The 25,719-nt window shown below is 40.3% G+C and overlaps 1 long non-coding RNA gene across 4 annotated transcripts in view; it reads right to left on the reverse strand.

The window, feature by feature from the left end:
• The window catches only part of LOC140698294 (uncharacterized), a 189,836-nt gene that overhangs the window by 106,349 nt on the left and 57,768 nt on the right, over positions 1 to 25,719 (reverse strand). For 3 of the 4 annotated variants that reach the window (XR_012076001.1, XR_012075999.1, XR_012076000.1), the window contains one exon: positions 9,419 to 9,516. This is a non-coding gene — a long non-coding RNA (uncharacterized lncRNA). Of the gene's footprint in view, positions 1 to 9,418; positions 9,517 to 11,209; positions 11,303 to 25,719 lie in introns of those variants that run through there. The other variant, XR_012076002.1, reaches the window with a different exon arrangement.

Consider the following 25,719-nt stretch of genomic DNA (forward strand, 5'->3'; position numbering starts at 1 on the left):
CTGGCTACCACAAAAATTGATGCACAAAGAGTACAGTTAGTACTAGAGAAATAAATATTTATACCTAGATTTTTATTATTTGGAGCCCTAGTCCTTTAGAATGACTAAACTATTATGGAGCCAACATGGAGAAAAACATACAGAATTAGTGGACCACGCTTCTTGTTTGAAAGCCCATCCATGATGGCTTTAACCGGGAAGTTTCTATTCCACTTGACTCCAGCATGGCTGGAAGTCTTACAGGGCACGATGCACTTTAGTGCAGGATACTCAACCTATTTGCTTTTTCTTCTTCCTTCTCCCATTGACAAGTTCTGTCCAAACCCAAGTCTTTGTCCAAAAACAAAGATGTGGAATGGATATAGGATACAACTAGAGGTTGAACGCACTTTGCAGATTTAAACGGTAGAATATTGTTTTCATAAAGATTCTTGCAATTCACCTTAAGAATGAATTCACATGTTCACTTCAGCTAAATACAAAGGGAAGAAATCAGTTTTCAGTGACTTTTTTAAAGATTAGTAGCCATATTTCTTTAACAGACATTCATTTCCTGGATTAGACACTAAGGAATTTATATTATCATTCTATTTTATTTATTCTATGCATCTGTGGATTATAGAGTAGATCACGTTAAGTACAATGCTTTGAAAGGACCCTTCAGAGAAAGAACTAAATGAGTTTTCCCATCTATTCTTAATATTCCCCCTACTGAATGCAGACAGCAACAGGAAAATTCAAAGCTATTATTTTTAATGTCAGATGCCTTACTAGTCCAATAAAAGAGGGAAAGATATTAAACTTTTTATACAACAAGAACCAGATAGCACATATCTTCAAGAAACACATCTTAATCAAATTGAACATAGGAAATTAAAAAGAGGATGGATGAGTGAAGGTATCCATCCTCATTTAATTAAAAAAAAAAGCACTGGCAATTCTCATGAACAAGAGAGCGTGTAGTTTTCCCTTTGTTCCTTTCAGAGGAATACTGTGGATTAATTTTGGTTCAGAAGGTTCTGAAAAGAATACCTGAGAAATTGCTGTACTCACAGTCCTCAGGTGAAAAGGAAATACCCCTTCTTTGAGGCAAGCCCATCTTACATTGGAAAGCAACACCACTAAGGAGAAGATGTAACTTTTTTGTACATACGTATTTTTATTGAGGTGTAGTCAGTTCACAGTGTTGTGTCGATTTCTCGTGCACAGCACAGTACTTCAGTCATACATGAACATACATACATTCTTTTTCATATTCTTTTTCACTACAAGTCACTACAAGATATTGACTATAGTTCCCTGTGCTATACAGTATGAACTTGCTGTTTACTTATTTTATATATATTAGTTAGTATCTGCAAATCTCAAAGAGATGTGACTTTAAACCCACCTCCGCAGCCTTGTCCAAGGGGATAAAATGCCTTCCCAATGACCTGACAGCATGATTATAAACTTCAGATGAGATGACTCATTTAAAGCTGCTGAGAAACAAAAAGCTCCATGCAAGTGGAAGGTGGGAAAAGTAGTAGTGTGTTCGTTAAAGTCATCTACATAAAATGCTTCAAAACTGAGCTTAAAACAAATTCAGGCAAACCAGTACTCAATGCACAATGGCACGTGTTTAGGGAGCACTCCCTGTCAGCAAGGCACTATGCATTCACACACTCAGTCCTCACAAACCTGAACACTACAATCAGTCCCACTTTAGAGGTGAGCCAACTGATTCCAAGCAACTTCCCCAAGATCACGCAGCTCTACAGAGCCAGCAACCGAGTTTGAATGCAGGTATGTCTGGTTCCCAGTCATGGTGTCAGCCTGTACCGTGCTGCCTTCATAGTTCTGCAGGTGCTTTATTCTCCAGAGCTAAGAATTCCCCTGCTCGTCTTCAGAGCAGGAAGTTCAAAAGGAGTCTCACTGCACTGACACCCACACAAACACACGTACCACACCCTTCCACACGTGCTAACGTTTGACAATACATTCTGCAAGTCAGAAACACTCCTCAACACAAAACATGATTTAATTACATCATTACTCAGCTCAGCCAGGTTTGAAAATATATGGAGACATACATCCTTTTTTCACATCACTCTTGAGCATCAATAGAAAAGAATTCAAATGAAAATGTTACTGGTTTGACATGTGTCTTAGCCCGCTGCTGCTGCTGTAACAAAAATACCATAAACTAGGTAGCTTACAAACAACAGACATTTATTTCTCACAGTTCTGGAGGCTGGGAAGTCCAAGGTCAAGGCACCAGCAGATTCAATATCTGGTGAGAATCCACTTCCTGGCTCACAGACAGATGGCTATCTTCTCTCCACATCCTCACATGGCAGAAGGGGCGAGGGAGCTCTGGGATCTCCTTTATAAGAATGAGTTTTGCCTGGAGACCAGCTTTAGCCTGGAGCTCTGGCACACTCATTGCACCACAGTGTTGGGGCCCCCCTTGGGGAAAGGGGGTGATCAACCACCCCAGTTTGCTTGGCATTGAGGGGTTTCCAAGGACACAATACATTCATCACTAAAACTAGGACAGTCCTAAGCACACTAGGATTTTGGTCACTTACTAAGACAACTGGCTTTGGCTCCAACTGGGGGATGCGGGAGAGACTTCACAATGAGTCAGAGAGTATTTCTCTTGAGAAGGGAAAGCTGTAAGCATTAGAAGCCAACATTCTCAGAAGTGGGGAATGGGCTTCCCAGCAGGCGAAGGGGATCTGAGCAGCACACCTCAGCACCCACCGAGACCCCAGCTGACGTGCTCTCCTCCACCTCTGCCTCCCGGCAGTTATGTGTGAATACTCACCCACTATGTTTACAGCTCAAAAGTTACCGCCAATTTCCTCATCAAAACTAAAAGATTAAATTATCATCACCAATCTTTTTTTTTGGTCATTGTCCATTACTTATTTTCATTCCCTTTGTATAAGACAAAAGAGAAGAGGTACTGTAAAGAGTGGGAGTTAAACTTCATGTTTTGCAATATGTCTGAGTGTCTATGTAACCTAAACTCTCTAAACAAAATCCAGAACAACATGTGTCAGTCCCACAAGCAGTGACTTTTTAGCTGGTGGGAGATGCAGGCTCTGGGGGTCAGTGGAAACAGACTCCTGCTCTCTGGCTTAGTCTTTCCAAACCACAGCTGCTGCTTCTAAAAATGGGGCACAAGTCCTGGCCTCACAGAAAAGATGGAGGATTTACACAAAATGTTCCACAAGTGGTGGCTTTTACTGGTAACTGTTGAGCACAATCTGAAAGCTTGATTTCTAAACCAATCAGCATTGTAAAGTGCATGAGAGACTTTCACTAATTAAAATCGGGGTGGTGGCCAGAACAGAATCCCCCATCTGCAGAAAATGTAGAGATTCATATTCATACTAGAGTGCACTTGAACAGCCACTCAAAAAGATTTATATCTTGGACTTTTATCAAATGATTCTAAAATATTAACTGGAGTAATTACTTTAGAGAAAGTCAAAGGCCATTCAAAAATGTGAAACTTAAAGCGACCGCTGAATTATGTGACTATTGTTAGCGCCTGTTTATACGTGGGTGTGGGTGTTTAAATAAAGCTACAGAGTGTAATTCCATTTGGGAGCAGGAATGAGGGGGCTAAAATTATTCCAGCTGCATCTCCGCCAGGCTCTTTACACCGCGAGCATGTTTCAGTAACTGCACTTACACACAAATGGGTTTATCCTTGTAATTCAAGTAATTGCTTCAATATTTTCAGAACCAACCACGTATGAAATCTCTGTATAAAAGCTGTAGAAAACTCCCCGGGGAAGGAAAGTATCTACAGATCAGTATATGAAACTGTACACCACCCCCACTTTCTTCACCTACTATAAGCAAAAAAAAAAAAAAAAGATAACGCTACATAATACCTATGTCTTGGTTTTCCAGGATAAAATAAGATCATTGTGTCAAAAACCTTTGGTAAACTGTAGAGGACCTTATAAATGAAGGTCTTATTATCATAAGTATTATAAACTTCAGAATATCATCACACACTCACACATAGACACACACACACACACACACAATCACAGCCAAATGTGCAAACCATAGGAGTGAAGGGGGAGGCTGGTTCTTCTCAGCTTTTTGACAAGAAGGCAAATTTTCTTCCCTAAAATAAACTTAGTTTGAGATAGAACTGAAAAGATTTGACAAATGCAAATATCCACTGGTAACTAGAAGTGAATTATAAACAATACCTACTCAGGGTTATAAGCATTAATGGGGTTAAGTGGAATTTCACACTTGAGGAATTTCATATGCTCAATCCTGACCCAACTTCAGAAAATATGTGGCTTTACTGTAAAAATGCCCTAGAGACTCAAGAGGCATGCTGTTAGTTTGTGGGCAACAAGCAGCAGAATTTAAATCAGAATGGAAAATTAAACACATGGCACTCTCCCCTGGCCTTCTGTTTCTCTCTGGGAGGGAGAGAATCTTACATGGCTCCTCCTTCTTCCTAACTCTCACATCTAGAGAGTCTCCAGCCTGATCCAGCTCTGAGCGTTTCCTCTAATCTCTCCTTCCTCTCTCCCCCAGGCCACTTCCCGAAGGCCCAACACCTGGGCATTTCACTGCACTCCGTCCTTCTGGACTTAGGTCCTGGAGAATTTCCCCAGCTATAGTCTTTTCCCAAATCAACTCACCTTCCTGTCTGCCACCAGATCACTCCTCCTAAAACAGAGGTTCCAAAGAATAATCGGTTCACCACACACTCCTGGAAACTCAGAAGTTCAATGGTCAAATCAGTTTGGGAACTGCCACTAATCAGTGCCTTCCCAGAGCATCACTTTAGCAAATTAAAGATCCTGAGAAGTCCTGCAGTAAAGACCCCTGCTTAACTTAATTTCCCCCAGGTTCTTCAAACTAAATTATTATAGCTATAGGTAAGTACTATTATTGCCATTTTACAGATGAGGAAACTGAGGCCATGAAGGTTAGATGACTCGCAAAGGTCACACAGTTACTGAACGGTAGAGCTGAGGTTCAAACCAGTGAGGCTGATTCCAAAGCTAAACACTTTTGTTATCCTGTAGAACTATAAATGGAGAAACACTCTCTTGAAGTTTATAGTATCTCAGGCTTCTGACCAAAGATTTCCACTAAGTCTCCCTACATACCATTTATATTCTCTGACCAGAGAGCCTTGCTACTCAGAGGGGAGCCCAGGGACCAGCAGCAGTGGCATCACCTGGCAGCTTGTCAGAAACGTGCAATCTCCGCACACACCCCGCCAACCACCACCAGCCCCACTGAGTAACGTCTGCACTTACACAACAGTAATTCCCAGTTTGAGAATCACTGCCCTTAAGCATTCAAGGCTTTAGAGCATAATCTAACCTCAAAGCGTGTTTTCAGCCTCTTCTCTCACTATCCCTCCCCCGGCGATTTTGTCTTCCACAACCGCGTTTTCTGCACTTCGCAGCCGGGCGGCACAACAGGGCGTCGTGAGTCAGCGAACCCCAGCAGGCCGCACAGCTGCTCTCCTCTGCCCCTTGAGCTCCTCCCGGGGAGTCTGGGACTCCCCAGCAGGCGCCTCGCACGTGTCCTAGAGTCCGCTGTCTACTGTTTTCTCCTCCCTCTTTCTGCACCATCTCCTTTCTCTGTTGACACCAAAGCTGGCAACGACGCTGATGCCCCCGCGCCTCCGATGCGGGGCCGCGCCTGCCACGCAGAGGTGCAGGACGCGACAAGGCTGCTCTAGTAAGGCCCGCTCTAGGGCCTCGGCTCCCGTGGACGCAGACTACGAGCGACTCTTCCACACGGCCCGCACGGAGCACGGAGCCTTCACACTCAGGACAGAGAAAGAGGCAGGGCAGGGAGGGAAACCCAGCAGGCAGGACAGGAGGATCATTCATTTCACAGAACGATTCCTTCCAAGCAGGCCTCAAAATAGATACATTTCCAAATGTCTAAAATGACTTGATCAACAAGATTGTTTCCCACACAGCTTTCCAGAGACGTGGCCGTGGCCGTGGCCGAAAGTGGGATTGTGCATACAGTCTTTTGGAGGCAAGATGTGTCGCTGTGGGGAGAACCAAGAGGAAGGCCTGACCCACGGCAAGGACGTCAGTAACCATGTGGGACTCCTGGAAGAGTCACAACTTAAATGACTCACACTGAAGAGATGAACGTAGCTGCCTCCCAGACTGGAGGAAGGGACTCAGGAGGGAAAAGGAGGAAGCTGACCCTGACAGCCTGAAACCGCAGGTGAGGCAGCTGTGGGCGGCCCCCTCTCCTAGCTGTCCAAGCGAGGAAGGCGGCCCGGACAGGGGATTGTCCAGAGAGCTCTAGACGGTCTATGCCTTGTACCCCACAAATAGCAAAGCGCCTGAGATGTTTGCAACCACTACTCGGGTCCAGAGACAAGGCTGGAACTTACCCTGCCCACTCCGCTCTGCCTCACCTGCCGTCCGACCAATCACAGGGTCCAGACGGATTCTGATGCCGCCATCCACTTTTTCTCCCACCTCCATCACAGTCCTCCTTGGTCAGACTATCTCACGCCTCACCAGGCAGCAAGCCTCCTGTCTGGCCCCCTACATTTACTCCTGGCCTTCGCCTAACTCACCCTCCACACTGCAGCAGGTCCAGCTCTGCAGAGTACCAGTCTAGTCCCGTCAGGATCCTACGGTAAGCCTTCGTGATCCCCGATGCTCCTGAGATACTGCACGCCTCCTCCCTGGACCCGAGCAAAGTGAGCCCATGTGACCTGGCACCTCTTACCCCCCAGTCCAAACAACCGCTCCTCTCCTAGTTGTCCAAGCTGTCCTCTCCCCTTCGCTCCCTTCGCCCTCTTTCTAGTCCTTGGACACAGCAAGCTTTCTCCCACTCAGGGAGTGTGTAAAACACCTCGTCCTCCCACACAGCCTGTTCATCCACCACATCCCAGCCCTTTACCCAGATTCCTTCTCTTTCTTTAAGACTCAGTTTAAATGTCTCGTTCTCAGGACTCCCCCAGACTAGACAGGAAGTCCCTACACTGCCCTCTTATATTCCCCGCAAGCGCCCAAACTCTTCTGATAACAACTATCACAATTTATTTAACTAATTACTTCTATATTTAAAATAATTAATTTCTGCCAAGTGCCAGAATGGCAGAAGTCATATTTATCTTATTTACTACTTCACGATCAGTACATGCCTACATCTGTTTGGTATTTAGTAGGTGCTTAACATATGTCTGTGGAAAGAAGGAAGGGAGAGGGGGCAGTGGAAAGGGAAGGAGGGAGGGACAGTGGAAGGAAGGAAGAGAGGGCTATTTTCCAGGTATTTTAGGCAACCAGGAATGAGTTATATTTCCCATCAAAGTCTTTGAAACTGTACTGTCAGACAACTAAAACTGTTAACTAACTTTGGTGTCATCTTCCACATGTAATGATACAAACAGGCATGACTTTCTTGAGGTCAAGATCTTCAGATATCTCCTGATTCTACGAGCAAGACTATTATTCATCCAACTCATGATTCCCGCTTTAATGTTAATTAGGGAGAAAAGCAGCACTGGGTGGTGGTGGTCAAAATTGGAGTCTTAGCACTAATTTATCCACATAAAAGACTGTACGGTTCACCTCTCCATCTGTACCCATAAATCACCAAAAATTTATTTAGAGAATATGTTACAAGTGTGTACATACATACACACGAATGTTTGCTAAGGTAAAACAATATTACTATATCTGCTTAAAACATTCTGTTTTTTCTTTGCAATGTGAATTCAGTCTTCCATTTTTTTTAAACAGAAAAGAGACATCTCATCTTTGTATGATTTACATTTAAGATCAGCCCAGCTCACTTTGAGGGGACTGGGGGCCAACCCAGGGGCACCAGCTGGACGGCACTGGGGACTAGAACAAGGACACAGAACAAAACCTCATCCTAGCCTCCCTCCCCATTCCCCTTAAGAGCTGCAGCTGGAGGTTGAACCCATGAGCGATACTGATGTCCACCCTATTTTCCTTCTCTGCCCTGTGGTAAGGTGTAAACGAACAGGAAAAGATCAAAAAGCAACATCAGCAGTAGAGAGGGGAAGTCAGTTAAAGGCTGATGGTTCCTGAGAACCAGAAGTCCTGATGAGCCAGGTGGTCAAGTTTGCCAAATTGAAATGTACCTTCCTCTCACTGAGGACACATCTTGCTGAATGTTCTCTTTGTGGATTTCTTGCCTAAGCCCAGTGCCATAAATGTATCTTAAAACCTTTGAAGAGTATTTACTGGTTAATTAAAGAGAGGTACAGCCACTTTTCGGCTATGGTTTAGTGATGTTGTCATGGTCACTCACTGCTAAAAAATGACTGCCAAAAGCCACAAGTTACTTGGATTGTTTACCTTTCCATGTCTAGCAGACTAGGCATGGGTCTAAATAGGATCTTGAGTAGGTTATTTGTTGGTTCCTCAATTTCTTCATCTGTGAAATGGGATAATTCAGCACAACCACATTATTTCAAATGGAACTGTGAACTATTTCCACAAATACAGTTTTGACATAGTTCAAAATGCTGTCTCATAAGCTAGATGAACAAAAAATTGGTAAGTACAGGTCCTTTAGGGACTAACTTTAATGAATAATTAAGCATGGCTGTCAGTGAGCAGTGTATAGCAATTATCTGAATGTTAACAGTTTGTACCTGAAAACAATTTCTTATTTTAAGTGGGCTAAACATTCCTCTTGGATTTCGACACAGGTGATCATTTTGCTCTTCTAACAAATAATGTTCTACCAAGTGGGCTGCCCAGTCAGTCCAAGAGCACATATCAATAGGGTTTTCTCATTCACTTTCCCTACTCTTACCCATTCTGCCCTGGGATGCCCAATGTTCATGACCAGTGGGGTAACTGGAGGAATGAAGGCACAGAGTTGGCGTCACCCGCCACCAAAGGCTTCACTTCGCTCCTATCTCACCTCCCGCCCCCTGATGCAGTCGCCTCCCCCAACCACCTTCTTCAGCAGGCCAATGTGCTTACCTCATTATACAGAAGCTCTCTTAAGGATGCTGTTGCATCACTTATTTAATAAAAAAGGGAACCCATTTGAAGCACAAAGCAGAAGCTCCTCTGCCTGATCAGAGGCTGGTGCTGAAAGGCTATTCCTAAACTCCCTTACTCACGAACACAAACACCACTTCCCTTTTATGCAATGCCCCCATGTGCCCCTAAAGACAACTTTAGACCGCTAAAGTCGTCTGGCTGGCAGAGCTGGAACATCTTTCTTCGGAGACAAATTTGGATCTCGTTTCTCTGAAAGTTCCTAAAATTCTCTATCAGTTGTAAATACAGGAGTTTCTGAACTCAAAATCCTGGTTTATTTAATTTTCTTGCTTCTAATATTTTGGCAGATGGGTTTTCCATGTATTTCCACCTTGTGTTATAACAAGCGGTCCCTCCTAAGGGCTACTCACCCTCGGCTGCATCTGAAACCTCGCCTCTGCTGTTCCCATATCCTCTGCCTTTAGGCTGATCATCACTTTTGGGCCCACAAAGTACCAGAAAACGGGATCTGAGAAACCAAAAAGAGGAAATGTCCTAAGGACTGCTGTATACATTTAAGAAGCAAGGTGTGCTGACTCTGTGTTTGGAGGGGCTCTTCTGAGTTTTTCATTGCTGTTATTTTGTTTTCTGCAGAGCTTCAGGTAAGTGTATGACAAGCAGATGAATAACTCACAGATATTCTGCATTTATTTTTGAATTAAATTGAGCATTTTGCTAGAAAATAACATCTGTCCTTCAGAGATAATGGTACTTACAACAGTAGCCAGTACTTGTGAGGGCTCACTGTTTGCCAGGCACTGTGCCAAGTGCTTTTCTGACACATCACAGTTAACCCTCAAACCCACCATACAAGATAGATATTACTGTTCTCACTTTCAGATATAGAAACCGAGACAAAGAAATGAAGCAACTTGCCAAGGCAACAGGTATAAGTGATAGAATTAAAACTAGATCTGTCTGATTCCATCGTCCACGCTCTTACTGAAGGCACTATACTGTCTCTCGGGGGCTTTGGAAGGTTTTTGCTGACAATCATCAGACGCATTTACCTTCTACAGTGTGTGTGCTACTGCACTTATCTACCAACAGGGCCTGCGGCTCTGAGCTTCTCCCTCTCCAGTCCATTATCCGTCCAGACGTCAGAACAGTGTCTCCCAAGGAGTGATTCTGAAACCACCTGCATCAGAATCACCTGGATGCCTGTTAAGAAGGCAACTCCCAGACCGACCCTAGACATACGGAACCTGAATCACTTGTATTTCTACTCAACAATCCACTTGATTTTCAGAACCACTATATCACCATAGTATCTGTTCACAACCTTCAAATGGCTTCCCAAAAACTGATAAATTCCATTTGTGGTAGGCTAAACAATGGCCTCCCAAAGATGTGCACATCCTAATCTCTGAAATCTGTGAACATGTAACTTTACAAGGCAAAAGGGACTTTTCAGATATGATAAAGTTAGGGATCCTAAAATGGGGAGAATATTAACCTGAATTATCCAGGAGGGCCCAATGTAATCACAAGGGTCATTATAAGACAGAAACTGGAGGGTCAGACTCAGAGAAGGTAAGTGATAGTGGAACCACTGGAATGATGGGGGCAGGGTGTGCGCAAGGCACAAGCCAGGGAATGCAGGCATCCTCTATACACTGGAAAAACAAGGAAACAGGTTCTTCCCTAGAGTCTCCAGAAGGAACACAGACCTGCTCACCATTTTTGACTTAACCTTCAGACTGTAAGAGAATACACTGGTTGCTTTAAGCTACTAAGTTTGTAGTAATTTATTACAGCAACAAAGGCAGCAGTACATTGTCCCAAGTCCTCCATAGCCAACTCCTACTTTTAGCTCCCCCCCATCCTTATCATCTCTCCACCGTGTACTTCGTGCTCCAGTAATGCTGAACCACATCCAATTCTGCAAATATGTCAAGCTCCTTAATACCATAGCTTCACATTTTCTTCCCCCAAACTTGTCAGCTTGAGGAACACCAATTTATCCTGGAACGAAGTACAGATGATGCCACTCCTTAATAACCAGAGATGAAATTAATCATTCTCTCCTCTGCAACGGAACTTGAATATATATACACATACATACACACATACATACAGATACATATATATATATACATACACTGTTGTTTGCATTATATTCTGCTGTAAACATCTGAATCTAACAACTACAACCTACTCACCTTTATATCCCCAAGCCGATCCACAGTGCCTGGTCCAGGGTGAATGCTCAATAAAAGTTCGCTGAATTGAACTAAACCCAGAGTAGTTGCCTGGAAAGCTCTAGATGTATAACCAGCACTGCTGCCTCTAGAGAAAGCATTTAAGAAAGTCCTGTTTTATAACTTCCCTCAGATCCTACATCACTGCTATTTTCCCACATCTCCTCAGTAGTAACAAATTCCTATTCTTTTGAAAGGTTTGGAATGGGGAGGTAAAAAAACAAACAAATGCTATACAAAGATACCTACAACCAAGGAGGATGATGAAGCCATAAAGTATTATTTTAGATCAAAATGGATCAGAACTGTTGAATGTGCATGGCTCATAAACAAGCTCTGATGGCTCTGTGGGCATACAGGTTCTGGTATTTAAGGTTTTCAAAGCCTATAAAGAATTTATGATTATATTATCAAAGTATACTGTTCCCAAAAAAGTCAAAAACATGATTCTCATACAAGATAAAATAAACTCATGCGAGAAAGAATTTATTGTGCTCATAAATTAATGAGGAAGACAGTAAAATGGGAAACTGACTTACAGGGCAAGTATAGAAAATTTTACAAAGAAATGATAAATAAAGAATGTTGAATAAGATTGTTAAATTAGATACAAACTGGTTAGAGTCCTCTAAGGCACTGAATCAAAACCTTTTGGTCACCTAACCTACTGAACAAAAAGAATTTCCATCAAAATGTAATACAAATTTATGAGTCAACATGTAACTTCACATAGTTCAAGCCCTTAATTAATAGAAGATAATGTATAAAATTAGTAAACAGAAACCTCAATTAAATAGTCAGGAGACCAGAAAGGGGAGCTCTCACACCCTGTGTCAACGGTCGATCCCAACAGGAAGAAGAAAGACTCCTCTTCCTTCCTGGCAAGAAAGGACCCAGCCAATGCAAAGCCATGGACTGTGTTTACGACAGCCCTCCCAACTTCCTTTTCCCTCCATGAAGGGGTTCTCTGTGCGGAGACTTGCACATGATTTGCCACGGGTGCAGACTCCAAATTGCAATTCTCTGCTGATCCCAAATAAACCCATCTTTGCTGGAGAAATATCTGGCAATCTATCTGTTTCAGGTCAACAATAACAAATCAGTGAAGGGTACATTCTCTTAGAAAAATAAATAAACCTGGAATGGATATGTGGTTATCCTCTTAAGTCTGACAGATTTCGGATAATTTTTCTTAATATTAGAAAAAATTACAAAGATGGTATCTAACTAGTACCACAAACTTCTGAGGAAACACAGATCACTGGGGAAATTTGGAGACTCACATGCAACTAGGCCCTGTGTGTGCCTCTTCTTCTGAAAGAAGAAAAGGACGAGCAGGCAGCAGCAGTAAGTAGTATTTTCTAACACGTTGGGACCACATTTCTCTCCAAAGAAGTGACTCTAATATTTTTCATGAAAAACAATTTTAGAAGATTTAGAAGTTCACGTTACTTTTACAGAACATGGCTCTTCTGAAAATTAACATATGGTTGAAGTTCCTGTTCCTAGAAATCTGCAAATCCAGAATTTTCTGCCTTCAGTCCAGCTCCCTTGGGGCTTCATCCCCTGTACTAGTCCCTATAAACCTTCCACCCTTTTCTCCCCCTACTGCCCCACTCTTCAACCACACCAGACAACTTTTCACTGTCCACACGTGACATGGTCTCTTTTTATCACTGTACAAGTGAAGAGTGTGTGTGTGTGTGTGTGCGCACGCACGCACGTGCACACATATGCACATGGTCTGGCTATAAGAAACTCTAGAAGAAATACTACCTGAACAACAGAGAAGAAATCGAGTAGATTACAACACTGAAACGAAGCTCCAGGGACGTGAGGATAGAGAGAAGAAACAAAAGAATGATGGAAATGGGGTGTAAGAGGGAGCAAGATACTGGAGGCTGATAATTCAAACAGATGCACAGGATGCAAATAACAGCCATGCTGCAGTCCACCCAGAGGAGCTCAGGTAGGAAAACAGGTGGTGCACAGCAGCGAACTTTTATACTCAAGCTCTACATGCCCTTTGTTCCATGTGCTCCGTCTCTAACTTTCATAATTACATAAGACAGTCTTCTGTTTGGTTGCCTTTTCAGTAACCACCAAGTCACGGGGCTAGCCTTTGACAGTATTTGCTTATAGCTTCTGAAAACTATATGAGTGTGGACAACTATTTATTGCTTTCGTATGTAATCCTTCAAATTAGATTCATTAAGTATGAACTCTGAGAAATAATGTTAACTGGGTTTTCAATTAACTATGTAAATAAAGTGCATTAATGTTTTATTAAGGACTATTAAGATCTTCTAAAATGGTAGAAACTATGTTTAGCTTGGAACATTACGGTTTTCACATTTATGTTTGCTGTCTCCCATTCAGTCATAATCTCGTTATATAAGTTTGAGGATAAGGAGATTTCTTACTCACTTTTGCGTTCCCATGTGGACATCAGCATCTGAGGATATAGTAGGAACATGAAGGAACTGACAGTTGAAGGAATGTTACATAAATGAGGTAAGTAGGAGATTCTAGGAGAGTCACAAAAATACATTGTAATTGTGAGTCAATATAAATGTTGATAGGAACATAGTAATAAAGGGTACCAGAATATGCCACTCCAAAGTACACCGCTTTGGTATACTGATTGTTTTGGGTTAAAGGCGACTGGGAACCAGCAAATGCAGGGAAGGCTCTTTACTGTCCCCTAACTGCCTAAAAATAAAGTATAAATTTCCTTTTTTGTAAAGTAAATTTACAGTTATAAAGAAAACTCCCATTTGTAAAGATGCCCAGGAAAAGAGCTACTGCTGGAGACAATTCTTATCACCTGAGAGGCTCTTATCTGTGTAAGAAAACAACACTTACGTACCACATACTTCTTCCCCTCACCTTTCCTTAACTCGCCTCCCTGCCAGCGGCCCAAAGCCCAATTCTCCTTTGTCTAGCCTAAGATGGCATATAAACGTCCATCATCTGGCCACCTCCTGGAGCTGTATTTTTCTTTGTGAACTACTGTGCGTAAGTACGTAATTAAAACTGGTTTTCCTCTTGTTAATCTGTCTTTCATCAGTTTGATTGGTGGTTCCCAGGCACTGAACCTAGGCGTGTAGAGAGGAAAAGTATTTTTCCTCCCATATACTATAGTTGGGAAAGATGAGGGGATAAGAAAATGGAAGCAAAATTGGTAAAGGAAAAGGAAAAAGTGTATCAGTACAAGCCAAGAGTAATAGCATACAATACAATGTCACTGTGGTGATGAGTGAGAGAACTGAAAAAAAAAAATTACAAACATATAAGTACGAAAGAATATAAGGAAATTTCCTAGTCAAAATCCAAATACCTGGAAGAACACAGTATTTGATTTTCCAAACATTTACTAAGCATATTCTATATCCTAAAGGAAATTTGCTGGATACTAAAGCAGTAAATATGGTGAAAAAAGAATTAGCACTGTTGAGCACCCATGTGCTAGGATTTATCTGGGTTATTTCTTATCTCATAGTTCATTTAAAGATAAACAAGACCCAGTCTCTGGATTTAAGGACTCAATAGCCAATGGAGGAAACAGACCTGGTCCCAGGTAGAAAGCAAAAAGAGTTAAGTGTAGAACAGGGAGAATGGGAGCACAAGAAGAAAAGAAATCGCAACTAGAAGGGCAAGGAAAGACTTCATGGAAGAGAGTGCGTCCGAGCAGAAACTGAAGCCAGAACAAATGCACCGGAACAAGTGCAGTGGCCATCTGCCCAAAGAGCCAGCAGTGCAGACATGAGCTAACACTGCCCTGAAGGTACAGGGGGCCAGGAAAAGTGCAGAGGGGCTCAGGAGAGGAGAGGCCTCAGCTGCCTTCCCAGTTTGGCCGCCCTAAATGTGTCTCTCTGGCATGAGGATCCATTCAGGCAGGTTACTTGTAAGGCCCACAGACTTAGGAAGAGTCTTTGACTTTCCCCCTAACTTCCTGTTCCAGGAAGGGAGCGATTACCATAGATAAACATGGTATGAACTAGGTGTGCAGACAGGGAGGAACCTAGCAAAGTCTGTTTGTTGAAACTCCTCTCTTTATTCCCATTCTCTCTGCATGGCTCAGGAAACATTTGCTTACCAAATATTTGCTTTTCCATCTCCATGTCAATTGCCTTCCTCCCTTTTGAAATCCCAAACCACTACCCTCAACATCCTCTCTTTTGTCTTTCGCTGAAAATGGTATTTAAGATGAAGGTTTCGGCCCTTTGGGTGAGTTACTGAGTCTTCCTGGATTTCTCACATGCACACACATTTTTTAAACTTTTGTGTAATTTTCTCCTGTCAATCTGTCTCATGCTGATTTAAATCTTAAATCAGCCAGAAGAACCTAGAAGGGTAGAGGAAAATTTCTTCCTCTCTGACAACAGTAAATGGTGTTCTTTGATTTTCAAACTTTTATGAAAAATGGAACTGCTTTAAAATATATATATAAAATCCCAACCTCTCATAGAAGAGACGAAAATGGAGCAGCTCTGAGAGAAGCACAACAATGGTGTATGCACAGATCTCTTCCCATTCTCTCCACCTCCCGCCAACTTGGCTCGGCAAAAAAAAAAAAAAAAAAAAAAAAAAAGTTGGCATCAGAAACATCTTCCTGACAGACCAAGGTAGAAAGTGACTGCTAAAAAAAATTAGCTCTGAAGCCTTTTCATACTTTTTTTTTCTATTTTCCATAACAACTTTTAACAAAGTAAAGCAAGACTGTGTATATCATCTCAAATTTTGTTTGCCAGGTCTATGATCTCTCATGAAAATGTGTCAGAAGTTGTCAATCACTTTGGAAGTGAAAAGTTCAGATAACATATTGCTGTTATCTGTTATTCTTTTCTCCTTTTCTTTTTTTTTTTTAATTCATTGGAATGCACTAAAAAAGAACCATTCTTCTATTTCACAGGCATCTGTGATGGAACAAAAGTACTGAGTTCTGTCAAGTTCACATGAAACGGAAATTCACAGAAGTCAACACTTCCAATCGATGCAAATGGTCTTGATGGAGAAATTGACAAGACTTACGGAGGGCTGCATCCTGACTCCTACTCTCATCAAGCCATAGAAGCCTGAAACCCTGTTATCTGTCATTAAATTAATTGGGAAACTTGGGAATGGGTACAGGGGGCAAGAGATGGAGTGGAAGTAAAAAAAAAAAGTAAGACGGGATAAAAGCAATTTTAAAATCATTACTTTTTAACAAGGAACACAGCTATTATTCTAGACCCCAAATCACGGATGTGATAGTCAAAAAGACAAAAGAATAGCAGGGCAAATTGTTGAAACAAATCTCTTTGAAGTCGATAGTAAAAATCTCATTGCAATTCAAAAGATAAATGGCAATTAAGTAGTTTCTGTTAAGTGTTTATTGTTCACCTTTTATGTGGGTGGCCTTTTAAGTGATTTTCTTTTTAGAAGAAAAAGGGAAAGTTTGTTCTCTTCAGCATTTGAACTAAACGTGATGCAAATGCATGCAACCATCAATTTTAAAATAATAATCGTCTTGATTTTCTAAGCCGATAAACCAACTACTATACACCACTTCCTTTTCAGGCTGTTGTTTGCTTGGCTTATCACAGTTAACTATCGCACTGTGACTCTGCATGAAGACGGTAATGTAATTAAATCCTATTAACACATCAGGAATAAAGCCCTTTAATGGGCACACGAGGCTTTGAGAGGCGGCTCATTCCTGAGCAGATTTAATATCCTTAAATTAAGCAAGTGTGAATGGGAAGATGAATCTTATTAAAAACTTAAATCTGATTATATTTGAAAATTATTGGTTTCTTAATGTAATAAATTATCCAATACAGACGAGAACAAATAATATGTCCTAGCTTCACATAACTCCACTCTATAACAAGTGACAAAAGAAATTATGTGTGACTGTGGGGCAAAAAGAAAGGTCTTTTTATAAAAGTCATTTTGCATAATGAAATACCTAAATCATTTTAATAAACATTTGGGGGGGAGTGCAAATGACACAGTTGGAGAGGGAACCATTTACCCTATTCAGAAAGGGAATGTGGAAATAGTGATGCTAATGTTTTTTTTTAAATTGCCATTCTGGCCAATTTGTTGTAAATTCTGAAAAGAAAAGCTGCAGCTTATGTTGTTGGTAGTGAATTCCTTCTCCAGAAGGCGAGTGCAAATGCAAGCCATCTGCCAGGCATTCTGCTGAGAAAGCTGGAGTCTCCAACAATGGGCCAACAGGCTCTGCATACTAACACACACACTCACTCCGCAGGCGGAGAAGTCTGCATTTTCCCCAAAGGTAAGCTTCGCGTTGCCTCCCTTCCCATCATCGTGGGGACCACCAGGCACCCACCCGCTCTCCCCCAGTCCAGCTGGCACCAGGCAGGCTTGCGCATGACTAGCCTGATGATGTTCGCAAGGAGAACCCCCCAGAGAAGCATTTTCTGTGGAAACTGACTGAAGCAGGAATGCAAGACCTGTTAAATTATTTACCCAAACAAATGCTTCACAGTGCGTGTTTCTTAACTTAATCCTATTTTAGCAAAACCTCGCATCGCCCATTGCACTCCACATCAGAACACTGTGCGGGTTTTATCCTTTCATAACTGGACCCTCTGGGAGTGCTGGGGAACAATACCCTCAGCTCATGTGAAAGCCGCCATCTCACCAGCAGACGGTCGTGTTCAACAGGACACACCAGGCAAGCAGGCGCTGCGGGGAGCCGTGGTGTCTAAAACCAGGGTCTGCTCCCTTAGCTGCAAGTAATTCTTCCCCCTCCACTCAAGGAAACTGGAATCCTCAGTTATTTGGCAAGTGTGCCCAAATGGCTCATTCAACAACATGATGAAACATTTTAAATACTGTTTGGTGTGTGGTGATGGGGTAGAGGGAGAGGTGACCACCCATGGACAGCCATCACAGGAAATCCAACTTCTCTTCGCCCGAGACCTGGACCCTGCCAGCTTTCACCTCCAACCTCTACTCACTCTGACGACCATGTTCTCCAGGCCTCTTGCTTGAGGTTCCTCAGACTTCCCAGACTACATCTTATCTTCCTGCCTGGGTACAGCTGCTTTCAGTGCCTAGAACGCCTTCCCCAAAACCTCTCTGCTCACACACCATCTCAGAAGGGGTCTTGTGTGTGCTCCAGAGTAAGGCTTTCTGGGTTCAAATCCCAGCTTCCTCATCTACGAGCTACGTGGCTGTGTACAAGCTGCTTAACTTCCCCAGGCCTCTGCTGACTCAACTGTAAGAGGAGCACAGTAACAATACAACCTACACCAAAGACCAAATCGGATGAGACAGAGAAAGCTCTGAGCACAGTATTTAGGATAACATGTGTTCAACAGATGTTCATCACGACCATCATCTCTTTTGCGGAACCTCAAGGCTCTTGTTTGCCACTTCCTCTCTTCCACTGTCTAGTATTAGCTATTCTTTCTCTGTATGACCATGCGCTTCTGCACAAGTGCATGCTTTCACTGCTACATTCATCACATATTTTAACTGGATGTTTTATCTTTTCTGCTAGACTTTAACTTCCTTAAGAACTTGTTCTTATCTTTGGATCCACAAGGATTAATACACTACCAGGCACATAATAATTGCTTAAATAAATATTTATTAACTAAATACAAGAATTAATGAATGAATGAGCTTAGTAAGAGCTGGATTAGACATATAAACCAAGATAGGGAGGAGGTAAATGTTTCCCACCATAAACATGGCAAGATGGCTGCAGGTAGCTAGAAAAGGACTTCCACATGTTGAGGAACTGGAATTTTCAGTACATTGCTGGTGCGAGTGTAAACTGCCTCAATACCTATAGAAAACTATTCAGCAGGACCTACTACAGCTAAATACATACCTACCCTATGGCCCAGCAATTCCAACATTTAATATGTACCCAGTAGAAATACATGAAAATAGTCATGAAAAGACATGTAGAATAATGCTCACAGCAACTTGATTTATTATAGCCTCAAATCTGAAACAACACAAATACCCATCAGCAGGTGAATGCATTAAAAATGTCCGTGGCACACTTATACAATGACATAAATTCTAGCCTCAGCTTTTTAAAAAAGGAATACTGATATAGGAAACAACAGGAAAGAATCCCCAAAGTATCATGTTGTGCAAAAGGAGCCAGACATATGAAAGTATGCACTCCACGGTGCCGTTCACACGAAGTTCAAGAACAAAGCTAATCTACGGTAGCAGAAGTAAGAATAGTGGTTACCTCAAAGAGGGACTTTCTGGAGTGACAAACATGTTCTTGATCTTGATCTGAGTGGTGGTTACACAGGTACACACATTTGTGAAAATTCAGTGAGCAGTACACTTCAGGTTTGCGTGCTTTAACCTGTATAAATTATTCCTCAAAAAATTATAATAATTGGTACAACCTTTCTGGAGTGCTGTCTGGCAATATTTGTCAAAAGTATCCCAAAATGATTGACTCAGAAATGGCACTTGTAGGAATTTATCCAAAGAAAATAACTAAACAAAAACACAAAGATGTATGTATAAGGATACCTATCAACCTAATAATTGTAATAGCAAGAACTGAAAATACCATAAGCATTTAATGGTGTGGAATGACGCACGATAAAATTGTCAGGGAAGAAGAAATTTTCCTCTGCCTTCTCAGTTCTTCTGACGGGTCTAAGAATTAAATTGACAAGAGACAGATTCACAGGAGAACATCACACAGAAGTTTAATAACACGTAAAAACGGGAGAGACCCAGGGAAACTCAGAAACTCGCCAAGATGGCTGAAACGCTCCCCTTAACTACCCTCTCCAGGTAAGGACAAAAGAGGATGTTGGGGGCAGTGGTCTGTAACTTCAAAGTGTATAAAGACAACCGACATGGAGATGGAAAAGCAAATGTTTGGTAAACCAATGTCTCCTGGGCCAGGCAGAGACAATGGGACACTGAGTGAAATTTAACAGACCTTGCCAGCTTCCTCCTTGTCCACCAGGACAGACTGCAGTTCATACTACAGTTATCTATGGTGATGGCTTCCTTCCTTGAACAGGGCCTCCATCTACATTCTTCAGACGGTTAGGGGGAAAGTCAAATGTTCTTCTTAAGTCTTTTGGGCTTTGATTATTTTCAACTCAAAACAATCCATATGCCAAACAGACATTTTGGGGAAGCATATTTTATTCCCCTAAAAAATACTAGGAGGACATTAAAAAAGAAGGTGTAGGTCTATAATTACTGACAAGGAAGGATAACAAAAAATGATATTAAGTGAAAAAAATCGGGTTACAGAGCAATATTTTGGTATGATCTTATATATATATTCGCCCAGGGAAAAGTCTCCAAGTATATATAATGAAGTAACAGTGGTTCTTTCTGGATGAGATTTCAGATGATTTGTTGTTTTGTTTGTATCTGTTGCTTTTTCTTTCTTTTCTTCTTTTTTCACTATGGCCATTTGTCAGTTGTGAAATTTAAATAAACACATAGATACATGATAGCTAAATACATACAAATGTGTGCGTGCAGACATCTGTTCAGTAGAAATGATCCAATGAGATCTAAGATCATATACGATAAAAGAAGACCACATTCTCTTTTTAAGTAAAAAATTCTCCTTCATAAGGCAAAGAGAACACAGGTCCACCCTCTGTATTCAAAAGTAACTCCTGCCTGACTGACAAAAAGAGGAACAGTCCCTGACGGACGCCATTTTCAAAGAACTGCTATGCTTGAAAGACTCAAGTGGGAGACCACCTCTGTTTGGGCCCCCTTAGGTACCATACTTATGTAGCTCATGACCTGCTAGAATCCAAAAGAGGAGGACCCATTAGAGCCCTAAATTTTAATTGGGCAGTCATATCTTCCCAATTCAAGAATGTGGTTTACATATACATACTAAAGAATTTTTTTATCAAAGTATAGTTGATCTACAATATTGTGTTAGTGATTCAGTTACATATATATGCATTTTTATTCTTCCCATTATAGGTTATTATACATTATTGAATATAGTTCCCTGCGCTATACAGTAAATTCTTATTGTTTATCTGTTTCATATATGGTAGTGTTTATCTGCTAATGCCATACTTGAAATTTATCCCTCCCCCCTTCCCCTTTGATAACCATAAGTTTGTTTTCTGTGTCTGTGAGTTTGCTTCTGTTTGGTAAATAAGTTCATTTTTACTATTTTTCAGATTCCACATATTAGTAATATCACATATTTGTCCTTCTCTGTCTGACTTACTTTACTTAATTTCTAGGTACATCCATGTTGTTGCAAATGGCAATATTTTATTTTTTTATGGCTGAAAATACTCTATTGTATATATATACCATATCATCTTTATCCATTCATCTGTTGATGGACACTTAGGTTGCTTCCATGTCTTGGCTACTGTAAAGAGTGCTGCAATGAACATTGGGGTGCATGTATGTTTTTGAATTAGAGTTTTTTTCTTTTCTGGATATAAGCCCAGGAGTGGGACTGCTGGATCATATGGTAAGTCTATTTTTAGTTATTCAAGGGCCCTCCATACTGTTCTCCACAGTAGCTGCACCAATTTATATTCCCGCAGTGTAGGAGGGTTCCTTTTTCTCCACACCTCTCCAGCATTTATCATTTGTGGACTTCTTAATGATAGCCATTCTAACTGGTGTGAGGAGATACCCCACTGTAGTTTTGATTTGCACTTCTCTAATAATTAGTAATGTTGAGTGTTTTTTCATGTGTCTGTTGGCCCTGTATGTCTTCTTTGAAGAAATAACTATTTAGATCTTCTGCGTATTTTTTGATTGCATTTTTTTGGTTTTTTGTTTTGCTTTGTTATTTGGGTTATTTGGGTTTTTGTTTTGATTTATTTTGTTTTTGTTTTGTTTTTTAATATTGAGTTGTATGAGCTGTTTGTATATTTTGAAAATTAGCCCTTGTTGGACACTGCATTCTTTGCAAATATTTTCTCCAAGTCTTTTTGTTTTGTTCCTGGTTTCCTTTGCTGTTCAAAAGCTTATAAGTTTAATTAGTTCCAACTTGTTTATTTTTGCTTTTGTTTCTTTTGCTTTGAGAGACTGATTTAGAAAATATCGCTACTATTTTATGTCAGAGACTTTTAGACTTTTTATGTCTAAGACTTTTATGGAGCCATGTCTTATATTTAAGCCTTTAGCCATTTTGAGCTCATTTTTGTGTATGGTGTGTATGAGTGGTCTAACTTCACTGATTTACATGCGGCTGTCCAGCTTTCTCAGCACCACTTACCGAAGAGGCTGTCTTTTCTCTATTGTATATTCTTGCCTCCTTTGTCAAACATTAATTGACCTTAGGTGTGTGTGTTTATTTCTGGGCATGACTGTTCCCAGATCCATATGTCTGCTTTTGTGACAATATCACACTGTTTTAATTACTATAACTTTGTAGTACTGTTTGAAGTCTGGGAGGGTTATGCCTCCAGCTGTGTTCTTTTTCCTCAGAAATTCTTTGGCAATTCTGGGTCTTCTGTCATTCCATATAAATTTTAGGATTATTTGTTCTAGTTCTGTGAAAATGTCATAGGTGATTTGATAGGGATTGCATTAAATCTGTAGATTGCTGTTGGTAGTATGACCAGTTTAACTATATTACTTCTTCCAATCCAAGAGTGTGGGATATCTTTCCATTTCCTTGAATCATCTTTGAGTTCCTTTATCAATGTTTTACAGTTCTCAACATATAATCCTTTCATTTCCTTGGCAGGTTTATTCCTAGTTATTTTTTAACTGATTTTAAAAGGGATTTTTTTTTTTACTTTCCCTTTCTGTTAGTTTCATTGTTACTGTAAGGAAATGCACCAGATTTCTGTATTATTAACCTTGTATCCTACTACCTTGCTGAATTCTTTTACCAGCTCTAGTAGTTTCTGTGTGGAGCCTTTACAGTTTTCTACATAGAGAATTATGTCATCTGCACATAATGACAGTTTCACGTGTTCCCTTCCAATTTGGATATATTTTATTTCTTTTGTGTCTAGGACTTCCAATACTATGTTGAATAGAAGTGGTAGGAGTGGGCATCATTGCCTTGTTTCAGAATTCAGTAGGAAGGTTTTCAGCTTTTCACTGTTGAGTATTACGCTGGCTGCGGGTTTGTCATAAATAACTTTTTTATGTTGACATATGTTCTCTCTATACCCACTTTGGTGAGAGTTTTTATCATGAATGGATGTTCAATTTTATCAAATGCTTTTACTGCATCTATTGAGATACTCGCGTGTTTTTTCTCTTTTCTTCTGTTGGTGTGGTATATTACACTGATTGATTTGCATGTTTTGAACCATTTTTCCAACCCTGGAATGAATCCAAATTGATCATGGTATACAATCCTTTTTATGTGTTGTTAGATTCAGAATGCTAATATTTTGTTGAGGATTTTTGCATCTATATTCATCAAAGATAATTTTCTTGCCTGTAATTTCCCTTTTTGGTAGTGTCTTTGTCTGGTTTTGGTATCAGGGTGATGGTGGCTTCATAGAATCAGTTCGGGAGTATTCCTTCTCTCATTTTCAAACTTCTGGAGGAGTTTGAGAAGGATTGGTATGAGTTCTTCTTATGTTTGGTAGAATTCCCCAGTGAAGTGATTTGGTCCTGGACTTTTGTTTGCAGAGAGGTTTTTTATAACAGATTCTATTTCACTTCTAGTGATCAGTCTGTTCAAATTATCTGTTTATTCTCGAGTCAGTTTTGGCAGGCTGTAGGTTTCTAAAAACTAGTCCATTTCTTTTAGATTGTCCATCTTGTTGGCATATAACTGTTCATAATATTTTCTTATAATTTGTATTTCTGTGGTATCAGTTTTTACTTCTCTTTCATTTCTTATTTTGTTTATTTGAGTCCTCTCTCTTCTTCTTGGTGAACCTGGCCAGAGGTTTGTAAATTTTGTCAAAACATCAGCTCTTGGTGTTATTTTTTTTTCTGTTTTTTAATCTGTTTTGTTTATTTTCTCTCTTATCTTAATTATTTCCTTCTTTCTGCTGACTTTACATTTTGTTTGTTCATATTTTTCTAATTCTTTGAGACAGTAGTTTAGGTTGTTTACTTGGGATTTTTCTTATTTTTTGAGGAAGGTCTGTATTGCTATGAATTTTCCTTTTACGGGTGCTTTTGCTGCATCCAGTAGATTTTTGTATGGTTATGTTTTCATTGTCAGTTGTCTCAAAGCTTTCTTTTATTTCCTCTTTGATTTAATCATTGATCCATTGATTTTGTAGTAGCCTGTTGTTTAGTCCCCAGGTAATCATTTTTCTCTTATTTCTCTTTCTGTGATTGATTTCCAGTTTCATGCCACTGTGGTCAGAAAAGATGCTTGAAATAATTTCTATCCTCTTAAATGTGTTCAGGCTTGTTTTGTGTCCTAGTATGTGGTCTATCCTAGGAAATGTTCCCTGTGCACTTGAAAAGAATATATATTCTGGGTTTCCTTCTCTTTTTTTTTGTACATAGTGACCTGTAGATATCAATTCTGTCTAATTGTTCTATTATGTTATCTAGGATCTCTTTTGCCTTATTGATTTTCTATCTGCAAGATCTATCCATTGATGTCAGAGGGACATTAAAGTTTCCTACTATTATTGTATTCCATCAATTTCTCACTTTATGCTTGTTAGTGCTTTATGTATTTTTCGGTGCTCATATATTGGGTGCATATATGTTAATGAGTGTGATATCCTCTTCTTGTACTGATCCTTTTATCATTATATGGTGTCCTGCTTTATCTTTCTTTATGGCCTTTGTTTTAAAGTCAATTTTTCCTGATACAAGTATTGCTAGCCCCACTTTCTTGTCATTCCCATTTTTGTGAAGTATCTTTTTCTGTCTCTTCACTTTCAATTTATGTGTGTCTTTTACCCAGAAGTGGATCTATTATCGGCAGCATATTGTAGGTTTTTGTTTTATTATCCAATTCCCACTCTGTCATTTGATCAGAGCATTTAGTCCATTGACATTTAAATTAATTATTGGTAAATATGTGTTTATAGCTATTTTAAATCCTGTTTTCAAGTTGATTTTGTATTCCTTTTTGGTTCCTTTCTCTTTTTTTTTTTTTTTTTTTGCCTTTCCTTTTGTGGTTTGATGGTTTCATTTTGTATTTTGCTTGAGTTCTTTTCTTTTTGGTTTTTGTGAATCTGCTGTACGTTTTTGATTTGTGGTTACCCTGGTTTTCAAGTATTTTAACCCATAACTATATCTACTTACTTTAGATTGGTAGTCATATAAGCTCAAACACAATCTTTAAAAATATCTACATTTTCTTACTCCTCTCCCTCACATTTGTGATTCTGATGTCCTGTTTTACATCTTCATGTTTATCCTTTTGCTGTTCATTGTAGTTACAATTGTTTTCATAGAATTTTTCTGATTGTTTTTTAATCTCTATTCTGGCTTATTTAAGTGATCCTCAGCCCTTTCATATATTTGCCTTTCATATTGTGATTACCCCTTTTCTATAGATTCTTGCTTAT

This window comes from Vicugna pacos, chromosome 9 (genome assembly GCF_048564905.1).
Source record: "Vicugna pacos chromosome 9, VicPac4, whole genome shotgun sequence".
Taxonomy (NCBI): Eukaryota; Metazoa; Chordata; class Mammalia; order Artiodactyla; family Camelidae; genus Vicugna; species Vicugna pacos.